The sequence below is a fragment of the Bradysia coprophila genome, unplaced genomic scaffold (genome assembly GCF_014529535.1).
Source record: "Bradysia coprophila strain Holo2 unplaced genomic scaffold, BU_Bcop_v1 contig_94, whole genome shotgun sequence".
Lineage (NCBI taxonomy): Eukaryota > Metazoa > Arthropoda > Insecta > Diptera > Sciaridae > Bradysia > Bradysia coprophila.
In genome coordinates, this window is record NW_023504022.1 from 5,166,678 (window position 1) to 5,186,907 (window position 20,230).

Consider the following 20,230-nt stretch of genomic DNA (forward strand, 5'->3'; position numbering starts at 1 on the left):
GTGGTGATATTGTGGTGTTTAAATGTGTGCTACAACCATAGGTATATTGTCAAAAAATGTGGTGTAGGAACTCAAGGGGTTTATCTTCATATTATTACTTTCTTGGAAAAATTTACTCGAATCGAACGTGCGAGCCATCCAACGACATTTTGTGTTGGTTCTATTTGAAGTTTGTTCTTCTAAAATTAATACGTTGATCTCCCAAATTTAATAATATTCAACATACTAAACTAATATGCCAACCGACGTGTCTTGCTGGATGTAGTCGTGTTGTAACCAAAGTCATAAAACTTCAATTGGTCGAAGAGAAAATTGAATTGAAATCGAGGCAACAGTGTGCGATTGGGGGTGGATAGATAATGGAAATTTGTCCACTTTGTGTGCTCAACAATTTTTTAATTTTTAGTCTTCTACATGATTTGAGATAAAAATATGAAGAGTGTAGTTTGCGTGTGTATTTTGTTGATCCGAGGCCAAACTGAGAATTTTCATTTTTATCCCGAGTAGGAGTAATGGATGGTCGATAGCTGCCAAACAGAGTACTATTTTGAAATGGTTTTTACAGTGCTATGTGTTACACACTGTTAAGTTTCAGTACCCAATTTAGAGTACCACTCATGCTTGAAGTGCGTTGATACCACTCTGGCTGAGTCTGCTACTTCCTCTGGTCTTAGTATCTTCAACAGTATGAAAGGAATGCATTACGTGATTAGCTGTTCGTCCATTCATTATGCCATACAAGGACGAATCAGATATCGCCATTCGCTTATTTTTGCCGTCACAATTATTACTTGAGTAACACGATCGTCTGACCAAGGCTTAGTGTTTGACGATTGTAATCAACCAAATTGTTGAGACTCTTTCCACGATAATAAACATCTTCATCTATCCGTGGATGTTGTTTTATATATTTTCGGCCGATTTATATTTTCCACCTTTCGTTCTGACCCACAGAGTAAATATGGAATTTTAGTATACGTCCAAAATGTTTGTGAACTGTGTAAGTACAATTACTATTTATAGAAATGGTTTCATGTTAATATTTGTGTATGCGTATCGCGTAAAAAGAACATAAATTCAACAATTTTTAAGTTGTCGGTCAATGATCGAAAATGTACGAGTGTTTGCCACTCGGTAAATTAATTGAAATTAGTTTAGAAGAACACTCTTTTCATTCTGCAATGTATTAGAACAGATTATGTGTACGTACATCTGTTTGTCGTGCGACACAAGAAGGTTTCGTAACAAAACCATCTTGCACTATGAAAAAAGTTAATTAGAAATTGGTAATTTTAATTTGTACACATCACTCAAATACTGTTCAAGGAGATAGAATTTAATCATCTTAATTGACTTGCCTCGTGTTTAGTTGATTTTATAGAAATTTATGTGTAGTTCTAACATCTTCGTTCGGCGCTGCACGCGCATTACGATGTAGGAGGTGCGTTTTGTCGATTTGTGAGAATAGTTTTAGATCAAATTGATATTCTGAGGGTATATCCTGGATATCTAGGATGTCCATATTGGATATGCTCTCGTGATATCAATTTCCTTGACAACTATTCTTAGAATCTTGACTAAATAAATAAATGAATGAACGGCAATCATATCACAAGGTGGCTTTGAAATCTCCTACTTCTTTTGTTTAAAGTTTCGCTTATTTTGTTAGATACCAATTCTGGCAGTTCATTAGTTTGAAAATTCATTTCACTATATCAATTGAACTTTGCCCAAAACTCATCGTTTATTATTGTGGTAGGCGTCGGTAGCAGATGATTAACCGTTTCTGAAAACTGTTTCTCACATGTCTTAATAATCGGAAAAAATTTCATTTGTTACTTCCAAGCTTTTATAGAGTGCAAGCATATGAGCAGTTAAGCCGTCGAATCTATTACTTCATCTAAGTATTTTCGAAACATTGATTTCAAATCTTCCACTTCATTTTTTTGAACATGTGAATTGGGTATGTGTACGTGTACCTAACTATTTGTTCATTGAAGTGTCGCGTATCGTCAAATCTTTCCGTTTAAACTTTTCTGTATATTAATTCCCAAATAAGTTGCTCACAGTAATGTTGAAAGCCTATTGAGCTATCTCTCACTCATTGATGGTTAGCGTAAAAGATGCCAACGGATGGTTTGGTATTCCTTTGTTTTAGGACACCAAACTAAACCATTCAGTTCCCTTTCGACAGCGAATCTTTAATTACCCTTTTCATTATTTCATTATTACTAAAATCGAATATGGCGGCTGTCGGCCATTTTGTTGGGAAACTGAAATTTCCCTTCTACTCACGTAATTCGTAACTAACCTTTCAAATGAAAAAGAGATTTTGAAAATCCGTTAAAATTTACTTGATTTTGGTTTACCTGTCATTACCTAGACGGAATCAACGTACACCAAAGTGGTTTCATTAGAACTTTTTTATTTACTAAAAATGTAACACAACGAAGGTTATTACTATTATCAGTGGGAAGTCTTATCCATTTTATTGTTATTCTTACGGAATTTCCTTTCGACAATAAAATTATAAAGCATCCAATAAAACCCTCATTCGTCCGCACCCAGTTCATTTATTTATTTATTTTTCGGTAACACATAAACAACCACTCACTATTCAAACCGCTCATTATATAAAATATTTTCCTATTTCTTTCTTGCATTTATGTTACGTTTACCACACCTAGATTTTCCGTGGTCAAAGAATTTTTTTTATTATTTTTCCCGAGCATTTAAATTGATATCAACTTTGGACATTTGTTTTAGCAACTACACGACATGTGTCCGTTAATCATTTTCGTTATGAAAATTAAATTTTTTTGTGTGACAAAAAATGGAAAAACGGGAATTCAAAGGTTAAAGGTTTAAGTACACCTCCAACACGTCTGCTGCTCCAACACCTTAAAAATGCTTTATGGTTCATTCGGCCATGGAATTCATTTTCCATCATCTGACCAACTCGACCGAATCATTTTCATTCCGGTGAATTGACCCATTCCTGTGCACAAACATGTAGCTACACAATTATCAACCAGCTATGGAAACAAAATAGAATCTATCCATTTCAGACAACGTAAAGTATATAAAAAAAAACTGGAAAAAAATGATGACGGCCAAACCTTCGTTTATGTAACACATCAAAAAGCATTATTAGCGAAATGGTTTTAGGTGCGGCCGCGTGTTCTGATACATAAATGTAGTTTATCCGCCATTTAATTTATTAAATAACAGCGCGATGTGTTTTCCAGTTGGGAAAATTTTTTTCGTTCGTTTCTCTGTTTTTTTTTCCACATTTTCTATTTGTGCCTTAACTTTATTGATTCACGGGCCGAAACATTTTTTTTTCTGCTTAAAATAACGGTTGAGCTCACGATATCAATAAACCAAGGTAAAAAAATTAATTTAGAAACGTTTTTGCATGTTCGAATGTAGAACATTATCTGGCTGATCCAAGAAAGCTTTCTTTCAATTAGTAGTTTTGGTAGGTGGACGAAGAATCTTTACTTTTCTCGTGAACAACTTACTATAATCACTCATTCCATACGTCTACAATCATGAGGTTGGCAAGTCGCAACTCCAACTTTCTTCCATATCAATTATCTTACATTTAAATAGTGTCTAGTTAGACAATATCTACCTTCCTCTTAATCCAAATCCTTTGTGATCTGTTCCCCGCTCACTAAGGAATGGCTGCGGATCCAACATTCTAGTTCTTAGTTTAGCTACTCAAATTAAGTCAAGAGAATGTCAAAAGGACTAAGACACAGCGTAGTTACTACAGTGTCAGGTGGCGTATAAACATTTTGGACAGAGATGTATAACACGCTATTTTATCTGCCCAGAACAGATATGTCGGGATAAGCAGATTTGGCATAGAGCAACGCACTTCAAGCATGAGTGATACTCTAAAGAGAGTACTAAAACGGGACAAATTTTTGCATGGTAAAAAAATCTGGAAGAATTCTTCATACAAAATAGTACTCTATTTGGCAGCTGTCAATCGAAGCACTTTTGCTTGAAGTGCGTTGCTTAGAGAGATTATGCGAGGTTATTGTTCTAAGCGAGGTTCTAAGCGGAGGCTAATGCTATTTTTCGTAAAGACAGGAGTCTGGATTTATTAGTGTGAATAAAAACGCGCAACACATGCAACTGTACACGCATACATCTTTGAAATTTGGAGGCTATTTTGACGTTGATAGAATGAGTGTTCGAGTAGTAGTGCTATGGCAGGTGACAAAGACCACCTTATAAAATTAATGTGCTTTGACAACGCAGCATAAATGATCTAGTATTTTATCGCTTTTCTCAAAAAATATTTTCACACGTCAAGAACTTTCAAACCAGCCGGTGAAATGATCTTTTTAGACAAATTGTGTCTGTAAAAAATTTTCAGCTCGTGTTGAAAGACGTATGAGAATTTCGTTTCACCGACTGGTTGTATACTTGGCTTTAGGAAAATGTTTCGAGGGATTTTTTTGAAAGTGGACCAGGCTCCGTCGGAGCTATTTTTTAGCGACTTTTTGTTTCCATGCCCAGATAGCCTTTGGCCCCAGTAGTCTAAAACCGCAGTCGTTTCATTTTAATATTCTTCTATTGGCTGGGGAACTTCCACCAAAAGTCGAAAAATGGTGTTTTTTATACGTGATTTACTGCCGCTGCAGGCTATGGACATACATGTGTGTGGGCTCATTGGATAGGTATTGTCAAGGAGATACGGGGCAAGCACAGATATCTTACCACTGTTCGAAAATTACAAAAATAATGTTTCAGTCAAAGGCCGGAAATTTTCATGAACTTCAAAAGGTGATATCTCGCACCTGGCGAATGTTTATTTTTAGATCAGTGGATGCCCTGACAGAAGCTTAACCTAGCTTTACAATGACACCCCACTTGCCATAAAAGTGACAGGTTCAGGATACTTTTTTGGGGTACAAAGTGAATGGTGTTCCAGCACACAAAAGCAAAATATTTATTTTAGAAGAATACACGAATTATGCTGTTTTTGATGTCTGTATCCACTGATCTAACCATAAACATTCGCCAGGTGCAAGATATCACCATTTGAAGTTCATCAAAATTTTCAGCCTTTGACTGACACAATATTTTTGTTATTTTCGAACAACGGTACAGATTATGTAAGATATCTGTGCTTGCCCCGTATTTTCTTGACAATACCTATCCAATGAACCCACACACATGTATGTCTATAGCCTGCAGCGGCACGTATAAAAAACACCCTTTTTCGATTTTTAATGGAAGTTCCCCAGCCAATAAAAGAATATTCAAATTAAACGACTGCAGTTTTAGACTATTGGGGCCAAGGGCTATCTGGGCATGTAAACAAAGAGTCGCTAAAAAAAAGATCCGACGGAGCCTGGTCCACTTTCAAAAAAATCCCTCTTCTCCGTTTAAAGATTGCATCCACCTAACGTCAAGTATACAACCGGTGGGTGAATGAATTTCCTTTCACTGAATGGTTGTATACTTAACTCTATATAAGTAGTAGACTAGCTCGAAATAGGAGTTAGAACTCTAGAGAATCTGTCAATCGTGAGGAGGATCTGGGTGAATCTATCTAGAATCTGTAACGAAGGTTGAATTGTAAGAAAGAAAGAAAAATGCCAAAACATAGGGTCACTTTTGCAAATTGTGCCAAGGCATCCATGAGTGGGGTGACAGGTAGGAATAAACTTATATCACGTGCAATTGGAATTTTCTAGTGAATACAATTACCATGAACAGAAGTTGTAAATTATAATGTGTATACGCCGTTCAAACGCGTTACGACTTTAGACTCTTTCCAATAAAACTGTCGTTAATTGAGGTGAGATTATTAATTACTCAATTCCATTTTAGTCATAGTTCTATCCAACCTTTTCTGTGGGAACTTAATTGATTTTAATTATGAAAGTAAATATTTAGCATTAATTTGTATTACCTCACCTATAAACTTTAAATGATGATACAGTCGCTGATGATGATAGTGTTACACTTTATATACTTATATAGCGTATCGTATCGTAACGATATAACCCTAACAATATTCAAGCTGATAAAATGTCCAATTTAATATATTTGCTGAAGATAAATTACATGCCCAATGTATTTAACACATTCAATCTATTTATAGCCGAAAAATAAGGGTTTGTTTGATAACGCAACCAAACAATCATAAATAAACTAATGATTTCGTTGACCGATATTGGAATATCGGCGATATGAAGATTTAATTGAGCAATTCTCCGGGTTCTTTTTTTTTATCGGCAGATGTTTACTAATTAAATTACATCAAATTTTATAGGATAGAAGATATAGTCTATTGTTCTAATAAAATTGACCGTACCCTTTTAATGCTGGAACTCACATATATGGATGTAATGTGTACATCGGAGCGATCTAATTTGTCAACTATCCGTCGAATATACCATTTTTACATTGCATGCAACGAGCCAAAGAGAGTTGAAATGATTATTATATGGACATAAGGTATCATAAAATTTGGCGGAACATTGCCGGAAGAATAAATTCAGAAAAAAATTTTGTTATTGAGAAAATGTATCGATAGATGCGGTATAAATTGCTTTTTGCTTCAAGATTTTCATTTAATTTCTGAGATTGAAATATCATTCAGCTCGCTTTTTACGAAAGTCCTAAATTTCAATTTAATGTTTTGCACACTTAAATAATCCCACTCTCTTGGTCTCTCTGCTTTCTTTCATTTGCCATTTCAAAAAGCATAGGAAATAAGAGAGATCAGAGAAACGGAGATGAACAGGTTAGACACAAAAGTGGGATTTTTTACGTGGGCAAAGCAGTTACATTTTCATTCTAAATTGAAAATTTTGAGTGCAGACCGGGACTGGCCAAATGACTTGGAAAATCACAAATACGTCTTTACTAATTTTATTGCTTTTGCTATAGTTTCGCCTTTCAATAGAGTTTTTTGATGCCTTCTCTTTACTTTAGGCGCCTTCTCCTACATTTAACAGGAGCGCCTTTTGTGGTAGTCAGTCCGGCCCTTATTAATTGAGAGTTTAGAAGTAAGGACGTATGATGCCGAACATATGAGACTAACGACTTATCCCAGACAAAGGTCGTTGTTCTGGAATTACTGTTTTGCCTGTAACTGTAACATCGAGCACATTGAAAGACGGACGCTTCAATATTCAATTACACATCGCATATGACATTCTCCGAGTGAATGAAAAACGGGTGTAATGGTAGAGTGCTATTATTGAGTAATACAATAACAATGTGAGCGAAAACGGTGACAAACTGATCTGATAGCCGTTAATATTTATTTCCACGGAGGTAAGTGTATGAAGAGTGTCTGACCACATAGATGACTTTATCTAGAACTCACACGAATGCGGCTGCTGAATCAAGTGTAGGAGAACGAAAATGGGGACTTTTGACAGGAATTTGGTACACTTTTCATGTCAAAATCCTCATAGGAGCCAGCTTGGTTGCTGCTCAAGTCAAGTCTAAAAGTAAGGAATTCGTGTAATCATTCGTATAAGCCTGAAAAGCAGTAACAGCTCACAGTGGGCACCACTTCAGGCGATGAACTGAAAGTGACGGATCTAAAACGAAGATCATGAGACGCATTTGTAAGTGGGTAAAACCTTTTACTTTTAGGTGGTCGGTATGGTGATAAGATAATAATAATGTTAACAACTATACGCGATACAATCCAAACAAAAAATTATAAATCCTCGGCATATAAATTTTGTTTGTATCGCATTCGCGTACACATAAAAACATTCGTTTAATAACGCATTTAGTTCACCAGTCCGATAATCTACTACTACTCAATGATAATGCACAAATATCAAAATACTGATTGGCTTGTCAATTTTTCTAAATTCTGCGGTTTTTGAAGCTTCAATAATTGACATCAGGCAGATGCTTGACTTGCGATCCACAAATTTTTCATTATTGATGTCATCATGCGTAAAAATCAACCAGAAATTGGATGTTAAAATACGTTCTCTTCAGCACAGTGAGAGCATTTTGTCAAAATTCAATTGTCGCTCTCTAGTAATTTAGCTTAATTCTTTTAACGACACTGGTTCATTTATGTAATCAAAGAAGTGGCACGTTTGTTTAATTAATTTGATGCAATCCGGCATCTGAAGTACATTTTGTAATTTTGTTAAAATTTCTAGCGCATACACAACAGAGGGTACATAATCAACGAGACACGGCTGTTTGTTATTGAAATAAAATATATTTAACATGAAGCCGAAACAGCATCAAAAAATAGGGATGAAGGAAATTAGTCACCGCTCAATTTATAATTTCGTATAAAATGAACCAAAAACAAAAATAGACTCGGGAGAGCGATATACTGTCCAGCAATCATTTTCCGTTGGTGGCTCATATGTGACCGCAAAAGTTTACGTCGCTAAACTAATTAACTGTCGAGTATGTGTCCGAAATAATAATCGGTATTTTAAATGGGAAAGTTTTTTTTTTCTTCCTTTTTTGTTGTTGTTTGGACAACGTCGGTTCATATCAGAAAAGGAGTGAGTTCTTAGATTTTTGGATCCATTGACCTATTTTCTTTTCTCTTTTTTTTCTCTATATTTTCAATATCGGATACTCACTTCCATTTAACTATATGCGCGTAGTTTGATTTTCCTCACTTAAACGCATCTAATGCTCATGTGAGTGGTCGCGCTATATAGAGTCTGTTCCAGTCGGTTCACCATACTATATATTCATACACACATTTCTTATGTTTATACAAAACGAAAATGTTTTATTCTGAGTGACAGAGCAATGCACAAGAAAATGTTGTGTTGGATCGTAGAGCGTTGTGTAGATGTGTATAAATATAAATATACAGAGAGTGTAACACAGCACACACTCTTCGCTATAGACGAATAACACTGAATGTATACCAAAAACTGAATATAATATAAAATCCAAAATCGAAAAAAAACCACACAAAATCGTGAAAGAGAAGTAAAATCGCATATAACACAATTTTCGCTGGATTCGTATGTCAGTTCATTGTGAATCGTTTGTGCGGGTGGATGCTTGTAGAACAGAAACAAGCGTTTTATGTTGTGGAACCGTATAATAAACACACAACCGAATGAATTTTTTTTTGAGATTTTTACAAAAGAAAGAAAAAAAATAAAATTGAAAATTACGCGAAAACTTAGCGCGAAATAGATTTGATTCGATCCAAGTTACATAGCATTTAACTGGGAGTTCCAGCAAAGTCGGGAAAAAGTGTTTTGAGATTCATTAATGGTGATGTACGGGAAGAGGATCAGTTTCTTAATTTTTTTATTTTTTTTTGTTATTTTGATTCAACGAAAAACACGAATTTTCCTTCGCAAGAAGAAGTTTGTATTCTGATTTTGTGGACATGATGTTCTGTTTTTCACAAAAAAGGAAAAACACTGAACCAAAACTTGTTTGACTAATGTAATGCAGATAGAGGAAAAACAGATTTTAATGTTTTGCGGCTCTTTAAACACATCGTCCCATTCGTTCTGCATAATAAATCAGCCCAATTCTAATTGGATATGTGTTGCTTTGTTGCTTCAACAAAAAAAAAAAACTGTTTCAAGATGACTATCTTCGTTGAATTGTGTGAATTGCGCTATGGAAACCATTTAAATTCCAAATGTTCAAATGGAGGAGAAAGAAGAAAATAGTTCGGAAATAAATTCTTTCGAAATAAGGGAAAAGGGTCGACGACATTCAGATTTTCTTCGCTGTAAAAATCTATTACAAGCCAATAGTCTCAACAACATCTGGATTCGTCTCTGAATAAATTTCTTTTAAAGCAGCAGAGTTGTGTACTATATAGTTTTGTGTTATATAGAACAGTTCATACACCTATATCCGACGTACAATATACGTACAATATTATGTGCTGTGTGTTGCTGTTCCTTTGTTTATTGTTTTTAATATTTCTCTTTGTACGATTCTCACGTTTTAAGACGAGTCGCGATAGTTTTATTTTTGTTTTTAATTTTTTTCATTTCCATCGTTTCGTCATAGTCCAGTTGATTGAGAGAATTAAAAACGGCAAGAAATTGCCATCCAGCAGACGACGGTACACAACTGAACGAAAAATTTCGTCTGAAATCATCCAAATAAAATGTACATCCACAGACGGTATAATACGGTTTGTGGCACCATCATCCGCGCCAGTACAATTCAACAAGTATGTTGTTGATTCGAAGATGAAATAACAGACAAGAAAGTATGGGAATGTATATTCTCTGTTATATAGTCGGTGCCTACACTCAATCGTTTGATTTGGTGAAGTGAACTGTGTGGTTCAGAAACAACAAAACAACTGTCGTGAGTGTACTTAAATATTAACCAAGTGAGACGATCTGTGGTACTAATTTGATTACGGTTTGCAAACTCAGTGCAAAAGACGACAGCTTTCAATTAAGCAAAGTCGAACTGTTGCTGCTTTTATATCGGGATGATGAAATATCTGTCCGATTTATCCATCAAAGCTCATTGATTTTCTTTTCATTTTTCTTATCGTTACTCACGTACCACTACCATACAAGCATCAAATTTGTACATCTATAATCCTTCGTCTACTCGATGAAATGTTTTGCCGATTTATTTTAATATCCAGTTCTCCTTTCAACGGAAAATTGCTGTCGTCATTTAACAAAAATTTCCTTTTCGCCAACAAAAGCCATTGAAAAGCGGCTCGAACATTCCCATTGATCGTTTTTTTCTTTCTCTTCTAACGAGCAGAAGTTAACCTCTTTATATCTTGCTATATTTATCATTTCAATAAAAATACGTGTCACGACCCTCACAACATTAAGCTCATCGTTAAAGAAAAAGCTCTGCGTCGCTTTCGGATACATTTCGCTATATCAATCTGTACGTACGGCAATAAGTTTGGGTAACAGTTATTGTACCCTTGTTCCAGCGGAACCCTTAACTCTTTGCTGTACTCTTTCAACATTATAAATTTTCAAGATAAAGTGCCACAAAAGGCAGAAAGATTTTTGATAAGCAAAATTTCAGTTCTGATGTTTCTCAGATAAATTTGACGAAAGTCCGGAATTACTTTCCTCTTCATTCCGTTTTGTAACAGTATTCTGACCCAAATGTCCTTGTTCTGCGGAATTGTGATTACATCTTAAGATGATTGAAATCGTCGTCAGTCTACTGGGGATAATATTTTATTAAAATTTTTCTCCTTTTAAATGTTTCTCCCAGACAATGTCCTTTCTCCATTTGTTATTCCACTTCTACAATTCAATTAAACAGTTCTGATCGACAGCTTTAATCAACAGGCTTTTATGCAGAAAACGTTTTCCATTGCAATCAATGTTTTCCTGTCTCATAATCTCGTTTAGTCTAGTCATTTACAGTCAGCGAGCATATTTCCTGTACAATTTGATGCAAAATCTATTACTTCACAATATTCAACAATATTTAATCAACATGAATTTTGCCATAATTCAAAGATTCATCGCATACTGGCAGCTGTCGAAAACAGATGGGATATCAAATGACAACCGGAACCGGTTGTTACGTGAGTTTCTTTCAATAGTCTGACAAAATTGTCATTTTCTCATTCTCTGACTGAAAATGATTAGCTTCGTTATGATTAGCATTTTAATTTCCAAAGTTTATGTAACGAAGCCATTCTCATGAATGACGATCTCAAGCTCACACACTGTTTTGTGAGCCAGCACAATACACAAATTTATCGTATATCGGAATTGTCGACTATAATATGAACCGAAACACTGCTGTGTGTTTAAAGTTATATTTTTAGTGGAACATTAGAACAATGCTGTGTTTTCAGTTTAAAATCTACAATTAATAGTTTTAACTGTTTAGATTTTAATTATTGGTTGCTTGTGTTGGTTTATTTCAATGGAATGAACGACATTGTTGTACGTAATGGGCACATAGATGTTAACGTACAGCAGCAGCAGAGAATATTAGCCGTTTTTCGTTTACTGTTTTTTGTACAAAATAAAAGAGCTCAGCAAAGCATTACAAATTGTTTTGAATCTAATCACTGTGGGATATGCAAAAATGTTGCTTGCCATATTCACATCTCGTCAAAACGTGTATTTCACTCACCGAAAGAATATGAAATTTTTAGTCGAATGCAAATTCAAAGTTTCAGGTCGAAACATTAACTGGACACATAACTTTATAAATACAGATCGAAATAGGGGTAGCAGACACGGTGATAGTTTTTAGTTTAGTTTGGATTTAGTTTAAATGAATGTGTTGATGAGTTTGACAATTTTTCATATTTGTGAAGATTTTTAATCAGGACGAGTCCTTCTATAAATTTCACTAATTTTACACTTTTGGCACAACATACAGTGGACTGGACGTCATTGAAATTTAGATAGAAATTTGTTTCAGCTGATTTTCAGCAGGTCCACTCATCCAGACAAAACTGCTTCGAGTTATACGGGTGGAATAGCTACTTGGACTGTACGAGCGTAGTAGTGATGAGACCGTATTGTGACGCTACATGTAAGCAGTTTTGATTGTATGAGCTGCTGAGAAGCTGAAGCAAATCCCTATCAAAATTTCACTGACGTCCGCTGTGGTAAATCAATTTCCTTTAATGAAAGTTAAATAAGGTACCTAGACTGGAACAGTTGACTTTACAATGATTTGTTTCACAGCAAATCTGTTTAAATTCAAACTTGATGCTTCGCGGTCAATAGTCAATTGTGAACATTTGCTTTCACTTCACAAAATCTTATCCTGCCAGTTCCAAGGGGAAATCAGCCACTCGTGCCATGTCGTGCTTTTGTCTAAAAAATGAGACCAGCTGCTTAAGGTCGATAGCGATGATTAAAGTACGATGTTGTGAGTTATAAACAACTGACAACAAAATTGTATAAGGACCAGTCCAGTTTACAATGACAATATAGACTGACTTGTAAAGAAAAGAAAAAGTTGAGGAGCTGCCAGGCTCATAAATTCAAATTCTACTTTGTCCACTTCTGTCTGGGAACTATGTTACGACTACAGCAATTAGACCTAACTCTTGTATCGTTTTCGTTCAAATTCAACCACCTACACCTTTCACATCTCATGGTAACTGAGAGACACTGGTGTGGCACCAGTGATGCCCAATATGGAACTTTCCATTTCACAGTTTACAATTGAATTGTTCTGTTCATTCCATTCAATTGAATCAATTGATACACCTTACAAACGTCTCCTCGAAAGGTCGTATAATGTGTGTTCAAAATACGCAAAGGATTGTATGGATATACATACATGTCAAGAAATGACGTCAATACTCAAATTCAGCGCCTTTCACTTGAGAAATGTAACTCCAAAGACAGAAAATCTCTGCAAAATTGATAACCGAAAAATATTCGCGAATTACGTTCAACATCAATAAATTCTGAAAAATTGGTACGAAATCAAATATCAGCCCTCACAGCTTAAAATTGTCTCCCAACCGGAGCCATATTAAACACAATCGATTATCCTTCATGTTGAAAACATTTGTGTAAACTGTGCTGTGAAATCGAATATCTTAAAATCCTTTAGAAATTAAGGTCATCAGTCTCGTCATCAGTTCTATGTAAATATGTTTGCTCAACGGTTCGTCGAATCGATATATCCCTCATTTTCTATTGCATTTCGAGTTCTCCATTATGTTTTCTACGGTGATGGCTTTTTTTTTCGTCGGTAATTATACCATAAAATCTTTATGAATTCAACTTATCAAATTCCCGTTTCTCATATAAAAATACGATTGTTGTCAGAATATGGCAATTTGTTGGAACCGAACACTTTGTCACTCTCAAATTGACAACTGTATATAATGAGGAGAATATAGCCGCTAAGTATGGTGTGAAAATGTGAAAACATGATATTGGTTTTTCTCGTCGATACATATATGGCCAAACCCACAGCAAACTGGAATTTCTATATTATCGGTGAAAACGATGTAAACACTACACAAACCGGTATTATTTACATTTTGTTGTCAATGTTCCTATGATGATCATACTGGTTTACAACGTCTGGTTTACAATGCTTTTGAGAGCTTAAATGTAAACTTTTTGTTTTTGTTATCCACGCCATTAGTCGTATAAGTTTATACGTCAGAGAGAGCTTTTTTCTCCTTTGTTACGATCTGTCAGTTTTTCTATTTTGCGATTTAGTATGGAAATGAAAACTAAAATTGAGATATCTTTGCTGTTTTAAGGCCAGTTCATACTCGCATACATTTTTGCGATATATGCGACCAGGCGACGATATATGCGACCATGAACTGGCCTTAAGTGGTTCTTTATATTTTTTTGGACCAAAATGTTTTAAAATGTGTTTGGAATCGATTGACATTAACAAAATAATAAAATAGAAAAAATATTTTCACACAATCTGTTAATGCCAATCGATTCCAAACACATTTTAAAACATTTTGGTCCAAAAAAATATGAAAAACCACTTAAAATAGCAAAGATATCTCAATTTTAGTTTTTATTTCCATTCTAAATCACAAAATAGAAAAACTGACAGATCATAACAAAGGAGAAAAAAGCTCTCTCTGACGTATAAATTTATACGACTAATGGCGTGGATTACATTTAACGACATAATAAGAAGTTCATCTTTATGAAGTGTACGAACGCCTACACGCCTACTCTAAAATTAAGAATCTTTTACGGGCAATTTGTTAACTAAAATCAGATCTTTGGTAGATATAAAGGGAAATGATGTTTGGAAACTAAAGCTCAAATGTAATAGATTATCGTAAATTTCTAGTACATGTACACTAATGTCAGCGATCTATTTTTTGTGAACTAACTTCACTGCTATATGACATGTCATGGATATTTACCAGAGTGAAGTTATATGACATGAAAATGAGCGCAAAGAATGAAGTACTAAAAAAAAATTGTGATTCCTCTGCAGGCCAACCTAGAAGCGTTATGCAACAATATCAACATGATGCTGGTATTCCATAGACCTCAAATTTTTGTAAAAAAAAACTTTGAAAATATCAAATGCCGTTCCTGCGAAATCGGTCATATACATATGAATTGTATACGTCTGCAGTATGTGAGGTTGACTATGACTAATGATATTCCTATGAAATCGATTCAAGGGACAATACAACGCATCATCAAAAACTATAACCATCGTCCAATGGTAGAGTTTTCGAGTACTTGTTTCATTTGCACAATTTATTCGGTTTATTCCCTCTCGATAAATAAACCAATTGAAATTCTGGTCAAATTCATTTCACACTTTTCTCCATATTACAATTTTTGGCTGCCGCTATGATCCATTTTTTTTATATTGCTGAATCGTTGCTCGGAACATTCATGTGCTCTGTAAACAACTTGTGGCATGCCGAAAATGTTTATCTGAATTCATCATGAGCGAATTTTCATTTAATTTGCAATAAACGCTGTAATGTCTTGCTGTGTTATGATTAATAAATATTTTCCGTTTTTCCGTAGTGGAACTACGAGGGACATTATATCATGATGGAATCGTAAAAAGTCCATTTTTTGCTGTGTGTAGTTACAGATGTAATTCGAATTGTCTATTGAAAGTAGGGCATCACAAGTGTACCAGTCTGTTCCAGTGTCTTCGTTTTAATTGAAAACATTCTTCTAAGAGACAGCAGAAATGCTACGTTATTTTCGTGGTTTAGCTCAGAATCGTCTAGCTTGATTGATTTGAGTGTCTATGAATAGCATACTTTACTCGCAGGCATATCCCCAGTATTACTGTCGAATTCAGTGCGACTTGGGTTCTATTATGTCAATAAAGTCATGCAAAATCTTTTACTTCGATTGTTTAACAACCACATTTTGCTACAGTAAGACTTCATTAACCAGTGATCATTGCTTACTTACGTTGTCGCTGTCATTAACAGATGACATAACTGACCATGATAATTAACTTCGGTACAACACGCTATCGACCTATATGTCTTTTACGATCCGCTGTAGTTTCATATTGATACCTTTGTGCATTTTCAGCTACACATGAATTGAAGGTTGTTTATACGAAATTTATCATGGGATTTAGGTTTCGTGTCAGGACTAAAAAAAGTAACTAGCTCCGGCCCTATCGGGGATTGTGTTCATTGCTACAACTCGTGGGAGAAAAAATTTGGAAATTTCCTCTGGTTGCTAAATCAGCAGGAAAAAATCTTTGAGAATAAATCGCTTCCGTCATCTACTTCAAATTACCATGATGTCATACCCTTATAAGACATTTATGTGCAACCAAAGAGGAGAGGTTGCAATCACTTAATATCGCTTATCATTGTCGTTGTTATCGACAACTATAATGACTGGAAAATTGCATAATACGAGCGATGACGTTTTTTTTTTGTTTGCCGAGGTGTGGTTGTTCTAATTGAATCAGGTGAATGTTTGCCAATTTGATTCATTGATGTCTTTTACATACTTACAACGAATAACGTTCACCGAATCCGAATGGAATATCGTTCATTCAATTAGGCGATTTTTCAGTAATAAATCAATTGGAATTAGCTCCCAAAAATCGGTCAATAGAATCCAATAAATCGAAATGGCAAAGAAAATCCGAAAATGAATCTTTTTTCGATTTCAACACAACCGATATGGAATTCATTTGTATGGTATACCGAAACCATTGTGTTATTTAATTTGCTATTTTAAATTAGAATTATTGATGCATGGTTCCGTACCTAAACATACCTAACAACGTCGGATGTCTCTGACTCGAGCTGTTGTAGGTATATTAAAATATTCGTCAGTTAATGAATAATATATTATTCGCGTATCAATGTGGCCAACAAAATGCCTTATTTAACCAAGAATTTTGTATGATTTAAAATTGTGCACTTTGTTAATCATGAGAACAATGAAATGCTGGCTGCTGGCTGATGCTTGATGAGTGATAGAGAGAAAAAAAATTAAACTCGAACCGAACTAGAGTCATTTCTCGAATGAGCCTGAATTTTGCTAGACCTGGGTGTTAATTGAATTGTGGGTGAGCAAATTTTCAGGTGTGTTTGAGAAATGAACAAACAACAAATAACAAATGGACCGCTCGGAAAACTGCTAAATGACTTGAATTAATGATTATGTAATGTAACATACATAGGTACCGTGTGATTAGTTGTTCGCTGCATTCGTGTACATCTTAAAATTTGCTTTGACCTGTGTATCTGACGTGTAGGTGAGCAAATTTTCAGGTGTGTATGATAAGGTGATACCTAACGTGATGTTACACATATTATGTGGCAAGCGAATTAATAAAGAGTTGTACATGTCATTTTACACATGCACTGTGAACCGTACATTGAATCTAGTTCTGGTGTACACAATTTCATTGACTTTTAATTTAGCAAAAAAAAAAATTGTTTCCAAGCCAATCACAAAGACGTCCAACTCACCAAACCGAAGAAAATCGTGCACAAGAGCTTAAAACATTCAATTCTAATTGACAGAGAGTTCGTGTTTTATCTTAGAACTGAAACGATAGTGTGTTAAATGTATGTCTTTGTGTGTGCTTGCACTTTACATAAGCGATGGATGCAGAATATTTTAGGTAAAGAGGTCTATAGCATAAAAATGGTTTTTTTTTATTGTATCAAGTTCGTTTCCGTATAATGGTTAAATTTGTTCGCATCAATGCTGCATCAGAACTGAACTAAGAGTCAAGCATTTCTCTCTTGTTGCAACTAATACAGCACATCGCAATAACTAGCTTGTTTACGTTGAACGAAATATTGGAGCAAATAAAATGAAATTATTGTCTCAAGCTCAGATTCTGATGTTGATGGTCCTAAAATGTTATGTGACGCAAGTTCCCTACTTTTTTTACAAAACAGTTGAGCTACAGGTACACCGAATTAGTGACATCGGTGAAAGGCATCGAAGCCATATGTGACGGATTTTTGCTGGCATCCTTACTTCGCGATAGGATGTCTATCTATCCTATCTATTATTCAATTCCTTTTTTTTGCAGAATTAAGAGAAACTCAACCCTACACTCCTAAGCCTTTTTACAGGACTTTTATGGCAGAACTAGGCATGTACGATAATTCATTTGATTTACAGAATTTCGATTATTTCCTCTGAATCAATTACCGATATCGATAATCGGTAGACATCATCGACTGATAAGTCGATTATCGATAAAACATCACGGTGAGCTTGAAGTTTTTTTTTATTTGACATTTATATGGACATGAAATGTTTTTAGTTGCTTTTGTAGAGGGCGGCACCGTAAGAATAAGATATTAGGAAAATATTTCGATGGGAAAATTTTTAATTAGATTCGATTTTTTATTTTTTTTGGAACCTGCGGGAAGCTTTGAAGACTGTTTGGACTCTACTGGTTTAGACTCGTTTGATCACAAAAATAACAACTAGCTCGCTGCGAATTTGAACGGCCCTATCACACGTGGATGATTTCTATTTGGTCTCAAAAAGTATGTTTAGCTATTTTACATAATTTGAGGGGTTAATTCAGGTCGGAAAATGGGTTTGCATTTCATTCTGATATAATCTTTGTTGTCAGACCTGAACGACCATCCAATTTTCTTCGTACAATGTCTCATTTTTTAGTGGAAACAACTAAAATGTTGTAGAATGAGCTCATAACGGCTATAGGAGAATGGAGTTTAGAAACTAAGGGTAAAATCTATTACAAATTAGTACTTTTCTTGATCAAAAGTCTGCTGTCATTGAATTATTTTTTCACGAACAAACTTCACTACAGTGACATTTCATGGGAATGAATCAATGTGAAGTTGTTACACAAAAAAAAACAGTACAGTGAGAATGAAGTACTATAAAAAAAGGTGGCGCCTCTACAGGCCAACCGACTAGGCGAATTGGAGAAAGTTTGTTAATTTTTGACCCGAGATAGTGCAATTTGCACATCGGTGCGATTTATTAAAAAAAACATATTTCGAGTCAAAAATCTTCTTTCGACCTTATACTTTTTGAGACAAAATAGAAATCATCCACGTGTAATAGGGCCATTCAAATTCGGAGCGACTTAGTTGAATGACTTTGTTTCATAAAAGATGTTTGTTGGTAGTCATTAATATCATGATTGGTATCGCCGTAAAGCTTAGACCTCAGGCTAAACAACATTTACATTTTTGCGATCAAACGAGTCACCAGTAGAGTCCAAACAGTCTTCAAAGCTTCCCGCAGGTCCCAGGAAAACGAAGAATCTATTTAATTAAAAATTTTCCCATCGAAATATTTTCTTGTTATGTTATTCTTAGTCGTGGTGCCGCCCTCTACAAAAACAACTACAAATATTTCATGTTCACGAGAGGTCGAATAAAAGAAAATTCAAGTTCACCGTGACATTTCACTGTTATATTCGAAAAATGACAAAAATACTCGTCATTTTAGGAGGAACTGTCAATGACAAATCCAGTAGCAAATCTATTGACCAACCACCCTAGATTATAGCATAGCTCCATGTAACGCCTAGACTTTCATATTAACAGAAACTGAAAACTGAGAACACCTGAGGCGTCCAATGAAAATGAAAGATGTTTTAAGGTCCACAATTATTTAGAAACCATTGGTTTGAAATTAGGTATTGGCTCCGCCCGATCGCTCACTATGGCCAATCCTGATACGTCATACGGTTATAGGAGAATGATGTTTAGAAACTAAGAAGAAATGTAATAGAGTTTTCCCGTATTTTAGTACATTCTTTCATAAAATTACTGCTGTCCCTGCCTTATTTTCATGTGAACCAACTTCATATGGTGACATTTGTTCTGTAATGACAAATGTGAAGTGAGTTCACATGAAAATAAGCAGCAGAGAATGAAGTACTATGAAAAAAATGTGGCGCCTCTACAGGCCAACCCACTTGTCCCCATGGTCTGATGTGTGAAAACAGTTTAATTATAGTAACAAAATGAAAATAAAGAGGAAAAATTCCTATAATAGTAAAACTGTGTTTTATTTGCGACAGTGTAAATACAGTATGAGAGGTAAGTGTTATGAGTGGGCTGCTAGGAATTTCATGCCGGCGTGATTCAAAATGATATGCAAAAAGACACAATTTTCCTTTATGTTATAAGATGCGAGATTCCTCATTACCTGTCGGCAGCAACCAGAAAAATGAGCAAACTATCAGCTGAAGACGAAATGATAAAGCAACTGTTACAGACGGCAAGCAACTGTTATTATCGGGTCTATTACTTCCATCGATCAAAGTATTTTCAATCGATTCATTTCAA